The sequence below is a fragment of the Bactrocera latifrons genome, unplaced genomic scaffold (genome assembly GCF_001853355.1).
Source record: "Bactrocera latifrons isolate USDA-ARS-PBARC rearing strain unplaced genomic scaffold, ASM185335v1 scaffold_78, whole genome shotgun sequence".
NCBI classification, from domain to species: domain Eukaryota; kingdom Metazoa; phylum Arthropoda; class Insecta; order Diptera; family Tephritidae; genus Bactrocera; species Bactrocera latifrons.
This window is the reverse complement of record NW_017537467.1, coordinates 700,197-715,382: the sequence shown is the minus strand read 5'-3', so window position 1 is coordinate 715,382 and position 15,186 is coordinate 700,197.

The window sequence follows — 15,186 nt, the reverse complement described above, 5'->3', positions numbered from 1 at the left end:
AACTTTTCTCGTCATGACGATCACTTATATGTATATACCGACATATGTACATACATATATCTAGCTCGCTGAGTTTTAGGTGAGACGTGTAACCGTTTGGTGAACAAAACTATAATACTCTGTAGCAACTGGTAGCAAGAGTGTAAAAAATAATCCAATGCATTTAATTTCAATGATTTATTGGCGAAATACACTGCCAATCAATGCAAAATTGCAAGTGCCATAAAAAGACATAAAAACTAAGAAAAGTAATTTTCGAACATATTTTTAAACAACATAAAGCGGAAAAAAAGTATTTTTCAAGTTTTAAAAAATTGTACACTTTTTTTAGAGCTTTTTAGTTTAACTAGTAGATATGTTATTAAAAAATATGAATCTATTTACATTTTTTGTTTCAGATAGAAATTACGACCTGCATCCTGCCCGCCATCCGACAAATGCACTTGCGAGATGATACCCAAAGCAAAATATAAATGATTTTGTATTCAAAAAATGTGAGAATGATGTTTAAATATAAAACTATAAATTCCACAAATTCGTTTTAATCAATAAATTTTTCCCCCCTAAGGACATCCTCAGAAAAATTGATTTTTTGAAGCTTCTAAATCAGGCTCCCTCCTTAAGTATCCCTTCCCAATTATTTTAACAGAAGTTAAAATGTTTTTTATACCCTGAACAGAATATATTAAGTTTGTCCCGAAGTTTGTAACACCAAGAAGGAAGCGCAGGAGACTCTATAAAGTATATATCTGAAGTATGTTGAGCTGAGTCGATTCCGCCATGTCCGTCTGTCTGTCTGTCCGTCCGTCCGTATATATACGAACTAGAGATCGGTATCAAGTTCTTATATGGAAAACTTTCACATTTAACAAGATATATTCACGAAATTGCGTATAGATTATTTTCTATGGAAACAATGTAATCTCCGAAGAAATTGCTCAGATCGGTTAACTATAGCATATAGCTGTCATACAAACTAAACGTTCGGAATCAAGTTCTTATAAAAACTCACACATTTAACAAGATATATTCACGAAATTTGGTGCAGATTATTTTTTAAAGCAACAATTTAATCTCCGAAGAGTTCAGATCGGTTAACTATAGCATATAGCTACGATACAAACTGATCGATCGGAATCAGGGGCTTGTATGGAAAACTTTCGCATTTGACGTGGCATCTTCACGAAATTTAATATGGATTACTGCTTAAGGTAATAATATAATCAGATCGGATTACTATAGCATATAGCTTCCATACAAAGTGAACATATAGTTACTAAAATAAATGCACCTGTGAAGGATATATTAGGTTCGGTGCAGCCGAAGTTAACGTTTTTTCTTGTTTTTGATGTTTTGCAGGATTTTTTAATTTTTCTTTCTTCATACGGCAATCAAAGCTATCCTTATCAATATTGGTTTGGATTATTCATTAAATGCGCCTCATAATATGTACTAATTTTTTTCAGGATTCCTTTGTATTACCAAATGTTTTTTCTGTATACCAGGACTTAGCTGTAAAGTTAGACTAAATGTGCTTTTATATAAGTCCATCTGCTGAACTGAGTTTTAATTCTAAAATTCTAAATAATGTTGAAGGAAGAGTTATTGTATATGAGTTATTTTCCCAGTCTACAAACATTTAAACTCCTCCGAATTATCTTTCAGATATCGTACAAAGAGATTTACCTCTACATTATGTTGCAGATTTTTAAAAAAAACAAGAAAAATCGTGTAATAATAAGTGTAAAAAGATGCTGCTCCAAGGCTGCTGGCTACGCCTGAGCCTTTTCGTCATCGTTAACTTACTTTATTTTGGCTTCCGAATTGTACTGTCCTGAGTAGCTTAGTCGATTTAGCTATATCCGTTTGTTTGTCTGTAAATAAGCAAACTGGTCCTTCAACTTTTCAGATATCTGCAAACGCGATTACCATAAATACATGGAAAATAATAATTTTTCGAGAGTAAAGTCGCACTTCGCTTTATAGTAAATTCATGATCCCTTTAAAAGTAGCGGAAGATCTCTGAAACAAGTCGCTTACAACCGCACTTCGCTATCGTCAACTACTGAGCAAGTCATGAAGAGACTTTAATGTCACGCGTTAGAAGATACTTACGTACATATGTATGTACATTAGTCCCGTCATAAGGACGGGATTTCGACTGGACGCTGTGGAAGAGTTTTGCATTTTTAATTGAAACTGAATGTTATTGAAATGAGATTTCTTAGATGATTTTCCTTGGGAAAACAAGCAGATTATATCTTTATGAATTTTTTACGATGCTCAATTCTGGACTGAAATGCAAGTGGTGATCATAATACTGCCAGTAGTGTGTAGGCCACTATCGTGGGAGCTTTGCCGCTAAGCTCCTGAACACATTGTTCACCACTAAAGTCCATATGAGCGGAAATAGCACCCCAACCTGCGGAGTGTCTTCTCCGACTTTCTTCTGCTCTTATCCTTGTAGAGATCAAAAGAGTAATCAATTTTCGGCAGCTTACATTATTTCTCAAACCTAAAAATATAGTTACATCCATAAAAAATTAACTTGAAATATATTTTCAAGTGTTGGCAAAATGTATATACAGTAAAATCTTTAAAATCTTTGTTTGGACGGTAAGTACGTTCCTAAGAAATCGTGTGAATCAAACACATGTAAAAAAATACATGATTCTTATGTAAATTTGTAAAGAACCTTAAAAAATCTTGCAAAATAAAAAAATTCAAATATTTTCTTGAAAAACCGTGCAAAAAAAATTATATTAAACTCCAGTAAGTAATAATAAAACAGAACAATTCCAATTTAAAAGAAAATTAATGTTTAAATTCAATCCATAAGTACAAAAAGAAAAATAATCAAAACATGTAAGAAAGGACTAAGTTCGGGTGCAACCGAACATTTTATACTCTTGCAACTTGCAAGAATCAATAGCATGGATATACTTTAAGGTGTAAAGTCAATAATATAAAGTCAAGTCAGCCGGATGTTCGCAAATCCTAATTTTAGTAATATAGAGGCTCTCAAATTTATCTACAAGATACACTGTTATGAGTAAAATACGTTCTGAAATTTTCTTTGAGATAACTCAAATATTGGCCGATATTCAGCATAAAGTCACCAGGAAGTTCGAAAATCTTTATATGAGCTATATGGGGTCTCACGGAAGTATTGATCCGATTCAACCCATTTTAGATACACAGAATCACTATTACGGGAAAAGAATTCTGTCCGAATTTCTATTGCATATCCCTCACGTTGACTGATACTTTCGAACAAAAGTGAACTAAAGTTACTGGAGTCTACATACTCGGTACCTAGGTTCTTACACAATTTTGGTTGGATTTGAACAACTTTTTGCAATGGTGTGGCGTATACTAAAGGCCTTATTCGTGGAAAGTTTTACCCCGTTATATTAATTGCATCTTGATTTGTGTACTGGAAACTGAACGAATCAAGTGCAATTTAAAATTTTGTTATATGGGAAGTAGGCGTGGTTATTGTCCGATTTCACTCATTTTCACATAGGGATATGGAAATAAGGCCACGTTTCAAATTTTATCGAAATCGGTTTGGACGGTTCCCTAGATATGGGGTTTCACCAAAAAGTGGGCGGTGCCACGCCCATCGTCAAATTTTGACTCCGACCCCATAAAACCTTCCTATATCACTGCTTTTAGTAGTTTTGAACAGTACCGTTAGATGGGTAATGAGCGGGGTTTTCATCCGATTTCATCTATTTGCACAATATCGGTAGTAGTTTTTCTTAGTTGGTTAGATAATTCTTGATTTAAGTTTACGTTGGAATTGTAACACACGCTCCATGTCAGGATCATTATCAAGAAAATGTTGTTCCAAACTTGTAGCGAATTTTAAACCCTCACGAATTAAATTAGCCATTAAAATCAATTGCCATGGTTTCAATTAAGTCGTCATCATCAATAGGACCTTCTTGCATTAATTCATCAATGTCAGCCGTTTAAATGTTGTTAAGACCATCGCCACCTATATTATTTATTTGAAAGACCTATAATTTCAGAACAAATTCCTGATTTACAATCACTGAAGCTCCACTTTGAACTGCAAAAGAAACATGTTTCTTTCAGTGGATGTAAATACATCTTACCGTTTGCTTGATGGGAGTAGAGTGGCTGAATCAGAGAAGTGGGATTAGGCGGCAAAATCAGCAATTGAAACTCAGATATAGCAGCATTGGGTGGCTAGGTGTATTACCAACTAGCAAAAATATTTTGAATTTTAAACCTTTTTGTGTCATATATTTCTAGACTTAAGGAACAAACTAGTAACTAAACGAAACTTTAAACAGATTTGCCGTCATTTGCACTTTTTATTCGCCAGAAGTTGAAGTCAAAGTTCTTTAATGTCCTTACCTTTGAAAGCTCTTGGCATAAAAGATTTGTTGATTAAGAGTGTATTTAACATTTTATAGACAGAGGCGTTACTGCAAAGCAAGGAGGTCGATTTTTGTCTGCTTTAAAGCCATCAGCTTTTATTTGAGGTTTTGCTATGTTCTTTTTGACATTTGCTTCCAAAACAATGTCATTTCGTCGGCATTAAATATTTGAATATATCAGGTCTTTGCTAGTTCATGAAGATAGTTTTTTGCAGCATTTTTGTCTGCTGATGCCAATTCTCCTTGAAATTGGTTGTATATTCGTAATGCTTTCTCTTTAATTATTTTCTTATTGATTGTGGATTTTTTCCTGGATTCAGTCCATAACACTTTATGTTTTTCAGTTTTCTCCAAAGTAGAATTTCGACAATAAGTTGTTTTTAAACTAAGTGCTGACCCAGAAATTACTGATTGTCGAATGGAACCCTCATTTTTATACTATTGCAACCAGTTGCTACAGAGCATTATAGTTTTGTTCACCTAACGGTTGTACGTATCACCTAAAACCTAATCGAGAGGGGATTATATATATATAAATGATCAGGATGACGAGAAAAGTTGAAATCCGAGTGTCTGTCTGTCTTTCCGTTCGTCCATGCAAGCTGTAACTTAAGTAAAAATTGAGATATCTCGATGAAACTTGGCCTGTAGGTTCCTTAGTACAAAAACATTTCGGGGGTAAGCCGTAATCGGACCACTACATACAAATAGCAATTAACCGAAAACACATAAAGGACCATAACTAAGGACTAAATTAAGATATTAGACTGTAACATCCCAGTGGAAAGTGGCATGTTGGGCAATTTTTTTTTTTTTTTGTGTAAGTGGGTGTGGCTCCGCCCTCTAACAAGTTTAATGTACATATCTCCTAAACAAATTTAGCTACTATAACCAAATTTGCTGAGTAAAAATCATATAAAAACTTCTAATGAAGGGTAAAAACTTCTACTGAAGGTGTGAAAATGGATGAAATCGGAAGATAGCCCCACTCACTACACATATAATGGTACTGTTAAATACTATTAAAAACCCATAAATCATTTAGTAAATACACCAGAGATATTCAATTTTACCACGGTGATGGTATAAGAGAGCTTAATGGGAGCTAGTCTGAAAATTAGACGATGGGCGTGGCACCGCCTACTTTTTGGGGACATCCCATATTTTAGGACCCGACCAAACCGATTTCGACAATATTTAGAAAGTAGGCTGTTTTTTACTTTCTAATGTCACATTGTGAAAATTGGCGAAATCGGACAACAACCATGCCTACTTAAAACTCCATTTGATTCGTTCAGTTTCCAGTACACAAATCACGACGCAAATAATATAACGGAATAAAAACTTTCACGCGTGTGCCACCCTATGGCCAAAAATTGTTTATATCCAATCAAATCTGTTGAAACCCCTAGGTACCGAATATTTATACTCCAGTACCCATAGTTGACTTTTTATCGAAAATGCCGGTCAATGAGTGATATATGTATATAACTGAAATTAAGTGATAATCTTTTTCTTGTAATGATATGTCCGTAAATTAAAAATGACTTGAATCGGATCAATACCTACTTTAGCCCCATATAACGAATTTCGGGGTGACTTTGTACCGCATATGTCGGCCGATATGTGAGTTATCGCAATGCAATTTGTGCTTAAAATAGATAAATTTGAGGGAAAATGTAGCCCCTATGTAACTGCATACATATATAACTATTGGTTTTACCCCTTAAATATTTCTCTGGCTTATTTCTTATTAGTTGCAAGAGTATAAAATGTTCGGTTGCACCCGAACTTAGCTTTTCCTAACTTGTTTTTTTGTAGTAGGGGGAAGCATCGAAAGCCGAAGTGTGGAGCTTTAATCCACTAATCCCAACCTACACCCAACAAGACTCTCCCACGAAATCACCACATAAGGTATTACTGTGTGGAAGTGCAGTTACCAGAATGTTTTGCTTGTTCAGCACTGAAAATAAAACATTAATATTTTTTCTTCGCATTTGTGGTTTGTAGACATTAAGTATTATTGATATTAAAACATAAATAAATAATTAAAATATAAAAATATTTACGGTACACTTTTATGAATTTTTGGCAGAATTTTCACCAGTGGACACATACCTGTATCTGCAAATCTTCATATGACATGACTGACATATGTATTTACCTACATAGTTTGAAACATTTTACAATTTCATAGTGCTCTAAATTCAACCTTCAATAACATTAACAAAATTAGGACCAATTTAAAAACTAATCCGTGCAAAAACAAAAAAAAAACGTGTTAAAAAAGCTCATTTTACATGGCTTTATGTATTTATTACTGTTAGAAGTAAAAAACAAAATATAAAGAGGTAACTAGGAGGTTATAAAAAGCCGTGCAAAAAAAAATCTGAGTAAAACAAACCGTGTAAAAAGGAGATCAAGTCAATTCGTCATTAATCTCTTCGAATATATGCATTCGTGATTTTATTATTTTGGAGGTCCAGTTGAAAATTCTTTATTTGAGTATTTTTTCATCCTCAGTTGTTTGCTTGACCGTTTTCACCGTTATTATTTATGGTAACATTATGAACTTTTTAGCTCTTTCCTTCGCTTTTATAGAGTTCAAATCGCTCATGAGAGGGTCAACACATCGTGCACCTTGTTTCGGATAACGCTTTTGGCCATTTTGTTCGCCTGATTGAAATATTACAAGTTACAGTTGCCTCAAAGTATACATAAGTTTTCAGAAATGTTTGTCCAAACTGTGGTTGACATACGACTTTAATGTGTTTGCAAGTCAGTGCGTGCGAAGACCGTAGGCGATTTCATTTTTCGCGTATATATAATACATACATATGCTGGCTTATAGTGTCGAATATAGGCCAAAAAGTGAAATTCGTAATGTGAAGGTTTATTTTGTTTGGCTTGTCTGGGGATTCAGCGTAAATCGTGGCCTACTGTTGTTATTGCTTTTGTATAATTTTTCGTGGCCCTTTTTAATGTCGCTGTCACTGGTAGCTTCATTGGGTCTACTCTGAATCATTGGCCACTGAACTCCCTGTTTGTTTATGATATTGCTAAACTTACGTTTTGTGTGTGAATACGAGACTTTTATTACTTTTAAGCAGTCAATAAATGACACATGCGATCAATAAATTTTTAAATTTTATAAGACTTCAAAAATGTTACGCATTTATCAACTTTCGTTACAAGGTTGCGCGGGTTGGTAGAAAACACGGTTAAGTGAATAAAAAGGTTTTGGCGAGTTGGATTTTTTTTTGGGATATAAAACAATAGAGAAGAAAATTCGAAAAACACAGAAACTAATTAGAATAAGCCATGCAAGTAAGGAAATTCGTAAAATCATTACTATTCGTTTAATGTTCAATTTACAGTATGTTCAAGAAACCATGAGACTTACTCTTGGAGAGACATCTTACGTACTGGCCCGTATAAAATGTCAAAGATGAGCTGGTTATATAAGATAAGAAATAACTCACATATTGACCGATATATACGGTGCAGATTCACACGAAATTTCGATTATTTTTATATTGGGTATATGGCCACTACGATTCAACTTATTTTGGACATACAGACATACCATTGTCAAAGGAGTACTATCTCTGAATTTTTATTATAATCCTCAGACATTGACAGATATTTTCCAATGAAAGTCAATTATAGGTACTGGCATCTAAATATTCGGTACCTAGGGGCGTTAACAGTTTTTATTCAATTTGAAAAATGTTTGGTCATAACATGACATAACTAAAGGCATTATTCGTGCAAAATTTAATGCCATTTTATTAATTGTTTCTTGATTTGTGTACTGGAAAGTAAAAGAATAAAATGAAATTATATGGGAAGTAGGCGTGGTTATTGTCCGATTTTTTGCTAATTTTCACAACATGACATAGGAATGTGAAAAAAATGCCACGTATCAAATTTTGTCGAAATCGGTCTGTCGGGGATTTCACCAAAAAGTGAGTAGTGCCAATCCTGTCGTCCAATTTTTACCTTGACACCTATACAGCATTATTATACCATGCCGATGGCAAATTTTTACTTCTTTTTACTATAAACCTTTTAGAGAACGGGCCAACGACCACTTTTTCAAAAAAATTTGCCACAGGTGCCCCTGGCTACTGCGAGTTTTACAGCTACAGTTACAGCTTCCACGGACGGAGGGACATAGAGACAATTAACCGGATTTCAACATTTATATATATATAATATAACCCTACATCTATCTCGCTTAGTTTTAGGGGATACATACAACCGTTATGTGAAAAAGCTATCATACTTTGTAGAAAGTGGTTGAAGGAGTATAAAAATGTACTATCTCTAAGGTCCGATATTGTCACATTTGATGAGTGTAAAATATGAAAATTCAGTATAAAAACACAAGTCGTTAATTGATAGCCATAATATTGGAACACATATCTCGTTAAATAAAAGTTCTCATAGCTGTACACTTATCTTTATTTCTAATTCCAACAACTTAACGCTTTATTACTTTTTATCCGAATTAACAACTTTTTAAGTATCTCTCTCCCTCTAATTTATTCTTGACTCGGCATTACTTTAACTAGAATTGTGTCTGTTGCACAAATCGTCAGCATTTATATATTTAAGTATAAGGGAATGGATTCAGGTGTGGGCTGCAGAATGGTCAAAGGTGTTGGAGCTCTTGAAAAGTATTTAGGATGTTGGATTTGCAACATTAAATTGACATTTAAAGCTAAAACCTCGATTCCACCTCCAATTACTTTGGGTTACAAAAGGAGAGAAAATTACTCAAAATATTAGTCTAAAGTTCCACTAAGTGGCTGCATGACAACGGTTATAAAATACGCCCATGGCCTCCAAAATCACCCGGCCTTAACCCTATTTAACAAATCTGGGATGTTCTGAAAAGATAAATTGCTGGAGACAATGGAATCTTAGATGATTTATGGTCGGAAGTGAGATCAGCTTGTAATGCTATTAAACGAAAAATGCGCAAAAATCTTTTTGGTAGACACTGGTGGTGGATACACGAAATATCAAATTTAATAAACACAAACAACTGTTCACGTAATTTCATTGTTTTATTTCCTTAAGGATAAAATAAACTGCTTGCCGATACCATTAGCCAACGATGACCGAATTATTATTGATTTCAGTATTGCTGCCCCACAATTAACGTAAGAGCGGTCCACTGATTTGGTCACATAGCTATACTACATAGCATTACTATACTGTGACTTTGGTGATTCAAGTCCAAACCAAACGAGCTCCTGTTACTACCGATGCAAAGGAAAATTTTCAATTGAATAAAAAAAAAACGCGAAGTTAATGGACAACGAGCTTTTTTTCCTTGGACACACCAGAGGACACACGCAAAACTTTTTATTTATGCAGAAAACAATAAGAGTTTAGAATGACGAAAAGAATTGAAATCCGAATGTCTGTCTGTTTGTCCGTTCTGCCGTCTTTACGAACTGTAAATGTGTAAATGTTGAGATATCGACATTTCGTACACGTACTTTTTGGTGAAAAAACTATCTGGACACTGACCACTCTTATAATTTGCCATAACGCTGCACAAAACCAAGACAAAAAACAGTAGTTTTGCGCAATATATAGTAAGGACACCTGCGGGCTAAACATTTTTAAAAAACATTAGTATACCTGCTCTCTAAAATCTTTAATCTGAAGTTGGATCAAATCGGGTGATAAAAAATTCCATATATGGTAGTTACACATATTGGTGATATTTAGTCTTACTGAAACTCACGGAGCATGTTATTCGTATATATATGACATATTAATAATATGTAGTAATGCCAACAAAACAAAAAAAAAAAAAAAAATTAGGTCGATGTAACATTTGTCATATAATTTGAAACTTTCTATTGGAAGTTTACCATATATACGAATTACCCCTATCCCCATATACTAAAGGCAATGAAAGTAATTTTAACAAACATTATAACGAATATATACTCAAGTGGGCGTGTCTCCCTAATCAATATAAAGAATTTCGATCCTCTGGTTGACATTTTGCACATAACTCAATACACATGTCAAATTTAGATTTTTTGCTCTGGCGAGACGCATTTTCAGACAGAAAAAGAAAGAGGCCGAAATGCGTGAGTACGAAGAGTTTGATAAGCTGGCCGACAGGGGTAATGCTCGAAAATTCTACGAAAAAATGCGGCGGCTTACAGAATTTTTCAAGATCGAAGCATACTCTGTAGAACCCCCAAAGGTGATCTAGTCACCGATGCCCAGAGCATACTTAAATTATGGAGGGAACAGTTGTCCAGCCTGCTGAATGAAGAATTCATAATTCTCGTCCTGCTATATGGTGCAGAGGCTTGGACGATGTCAACAACTGATGAGTCGACATTGCGAGTTTTCGAGAGAAAAGTTCAGCAAAAGATTTATGGTCCTTTGCGCGTTAGCCACGGCGAATATCGCATTCGATGGAACGATGAGCTGTATGAGATAAATGACGACATTGGCATAGTTCAGCGAATTAAAAGACAGCGGCTACGCTGGCTAGGTCATGTTGTCCGAATGGACGAAAACACTCCAGCTCTGAAAGTATTTGACGCTGTACCAGCCGGGATAAGCAGAGGAAGAGGAAGACCTCCACTCCGTTGGAAGGACCAGGAGGAGAAGGACCTGGCTACGCTTGGAATATCCAATTGGCGCCACGTAGCGAAAAGAAGAAACTGACTGGCGCGCTGTTGTTAAATCGGCTATAATAGCCTAAGCGGTGTCTACGCCGAAGAAGAAAAATTTTACAACAACTTAATTTTACATGCTTTGATTTTAAATTATTTTTAAATTATTTTGCTTTTATTTTTTTTCGCGTGAAATTCATACAAACTTAAAAATTTGCAAATTGATACATCAGAAATAAAGGTGGAATGATTGCGTTTGTTTAGACGTTTTCTCTATGTTTCAATGCAACATGTTTCACCTTAACATGCGCGGAAGTCAATAATGCTGATGCAAGCTCTAGCCTCGAAAAGTGCGAATTATTCAACACTAAAGAAAACTACACAGTTTGTGTCAGTATTAGTATGAATATGTCAAAAAGAACACAGAAATTGAAGTTATTAAAATGACAGAAATTGATACAAGGTATACAAAAGTCTATTAAATTTCATGGCTGCATCAATAACTACCAACACAAATCAAGGTTGAATGCCGCAAGGAGCGACATTCATTCCTTCCCTCGGTGTGAGTATTTTCCTTCACTTCAACGGGTTTAGTAAAAATTTCTCCAATTTTTATTTGTATTGTATTTAAGCTTGTAAATGTTTGCAAATCGATTTTAGCTATTTACATACTATTAACATGCCACATACTAATTAAATGTTCACGTACCACCTCCAATCTTATGGACAATATTTATAATTTTTTCTAATTTTAGCTTTTAGTTGAGAGTAATCGTATTGGAATTAAAAATGTCTTCATATCATCAAACTTCTGTGGGATAATCAGGGCACCTCTTCGTCGATTTCAAAGCTGCTTTTGACTGCACGAAAAGGAGCTGCCTCAATGCAATCTGTAGTTTGCAAATCATACCAAATTTGTGAGTAAATTTTCCAAAAAACGACCCATCGTAAGTAGTTACCCTACCCTTCAAAGGACCCAACAAAATTGATATGTGGTATTCTCGGCACATCGCGTTAGCCCAGTTCCTGAGAAATGAACGAACCTTACTTAAAAATGTAGAGGTAAAGGCAGAATATGGAAGGCAATTATGGAATATTTGGAACTCGGACAAATGAAGAACGTAAAATATGACTCTTCTGTTAAAACGACCCAACGCAGTCATTAAGCCCGACCGTATTACCACGAAATTGTGAGTGGTATTACATGCATCTTGTCCCACGTCAAATCACAAAAGCTTAAATGGCGTCCTACATTTCGGTCCTACCTTGCAGAAAGACCTTATTATTCTGATAATAAATTGGTGATTTTTCCAATTCTTTTTTAATGCGGATATTCGGAAATAGTACCGTCAAATACTTGTAAACCTAATCATACTCGGTTCCAAAGGATCCTATTTAGAAAGTCCCTGGCAGACACAATAGAAGCCTTCTAATTGCAAACAGTCACTTTCGGCATAAATTGTGCACGGTATCTAGCAATACGTACCCTCATGAAGTTAGCCGATGAAGTAGACTCATACATTCTGAAAGGACTTCCACAGCATCATCTCTTAGAAACGGAATCACTTAAACTTTCTGAACCCGAAAGCACAAAAACCCTGGGCATTCGATGGAACTCAAAAAGGGATTACTTCTTCATCTTCGCCAACTCAGTGGGGTAAAAACCCGTACACACCAAGCGTGGAATTTTATCAGCCATAGAAAAATTGTTTGATCGAGCCGGTTGGCTTAGTCCAATAATAATCACGGCAAAAATAATAATGCAATAAATATGGCTGGATAAATGGGACTGGGATGAAAGTCTAAAGCCACTCATCCTGAAGCCATTATTAAATGCCGCGGCTTGTCTGATGCTCTAGGAAAAGTATATGCCGCAAACTCTACAGTAGGGTTTTAGTTGGACATAAAATATGCACAACTCTTTCAGTGTCGAAAACAAGAGTCGCCCTCATTAAAACCGTATCCCTACCCAGATAGGAACTCTGGGGAGCGGGTTCCTAGCTAACCTTGTTGACTCTACTCTATCCCAAGAAAACCGAACTCAATATAAAAGTTATTTTTCGACTGACTCCACCATAATTCTCGCTTGTTAAACAAACCATCATGTTCATGGAGAACTTTTGTTTCTCACCGAATCGCTGAAGATTCGACACCGAGAAATTGGGATCCTATAATTGGAACCATGTTGAAAGTCAAGACAATCCCACAGAGTTGGTCAAGCAGAGGATGTACACACACAATAGCTATAACATGAAAAGAAGCATTTTCCAGCAACGGAAAAAAACATACAACACTACCTTGGAATTCAAACCCGTTAAAACGCTTGCGATAGCAACCCAAGGAGATTTTCTCGAAAAGTTTTCTTCATTCCCTTGAGCTATTCGTCTTATCGCTTAATTATTCATGTTTAGCGTAAATGCCTTACCACTGAGAGGAGAGACTGATTACTCAAACTACGAAATAACCCCGGAAGAGTTCAAAACAATACGAATGAAGTGAATTATTCAAACCCAAAAAATACATTTCCGAAAAGATGGCTCGACAAATCCAAATAGTGGCAGCTTTTCTAAATGAAAGAACTATTCTAATCCGGTCGTTTGCTGCTATTGACATCGACGGTACGGTATGGACCCCTGCAAAAACATTTCGAACTCATTAGCTATCTCACAACGAAAGCCTTTCTTGCAGTATTCACTGAAGGCGTGGATGGCCCGTCAGTCGTTATTCTGACAACGGAACAAACTTTATAGCAGCTTCACTGTTGCTAATTAAAGATCGGCGAGAACCCCTACATACACTTCGAGCTCAAACTATATACATCTCTCCATTGTCATCATGGCACTTCAGCCTCCCAGGAGCTCCACATATGGGTGGATTATGGGAAGCAGGCGTAAAAAGCATTTAAAAAAGATCGTAAAATTGCAGAAATTCTCTTTGGAAGAATTTGTTACAATATTAGCATGGAAACTTGATTAAATTCTCAGCCAGTAAGACCCATAAGCGACGACTCAACAAACTTGGAACTTTCAACTCCAGGACAATTCCTTATTCGCACCCCATTTTTAACACCTGCATAACCCAATTTAAAAGATACAAATCGCTTGCTCTATTGCTGTAATTAAATAGCTGACTATTCTGTTGATTAACATAATTGCTCATATTAGCTTCTCTTTTATAATTATTATGTTGCCTATAAGAAGAAAAATTCATGTTATTAACATTATGTTCACAGTTATTCTTTCCATGAGCTGTTTGGTGATGTTTATAGTTCAAGTAACCATTTGATTTTATAATTTCATACGCGTCTTTTAAAGTTTTTGGATAACTGCTTACAATAATGCATTTGATACGCTCGGGTAAACCATATTTAAATGAGTTTAAACCAATCCTAGGATTGCTTTCACTATTTATACTAGAAGAGCTATTGCCACAAAAAGTTGATGCGTTATTTAACCGACATAATGAAGTATTAAGGGAATTATAAAAATTTTCAATTGTAGAAGTACATCTACAAATTCTAATTTTGTCAATGAGTTCATCAGCTGAATTCTTTTCGCCATGATTATCTATAAGGACTTTTCTTATTTGTGGTAATTTAAGTGAATTTCCATTAATTAAAATGGATCTTCTAGCACTTCCAATAATTTTATCTTTAATCTGGCCAACTAATAGAATTTTACATTCTTCATCTGTAAAACTGTCTAACATTGGACACATGTAATCTATACGCTGTACAAAATTTAATAGTGCATCTCTGTTTCCGTCATATGGAGGAATGCTATTTATGTTGGTGGAAATGAGCTTAAATTTTACGTTAATATTCAAACTATCCATATTTGCTAAACTAAATTAAATAAAATGCCAAATAAATGGATAAATTTTACTTTTTTAAAACTACGAGCTTTAACGAGTATGTACACAAAGGTGTGTTTGTATTGCTCTTAATGCAAATTATATACATACGTATCCAGGTGTATGTATATGTATATGTATGTACATAAGTATGACCAACTTTCTCTTGACTTCCAATTGCTTTTCTTTCCAAGATTTGCTGCAGCGTTGATGAAGGTGATGAATTCGGCCAAAGGTGATCTTGACCTCTCGACAAGAGAAAA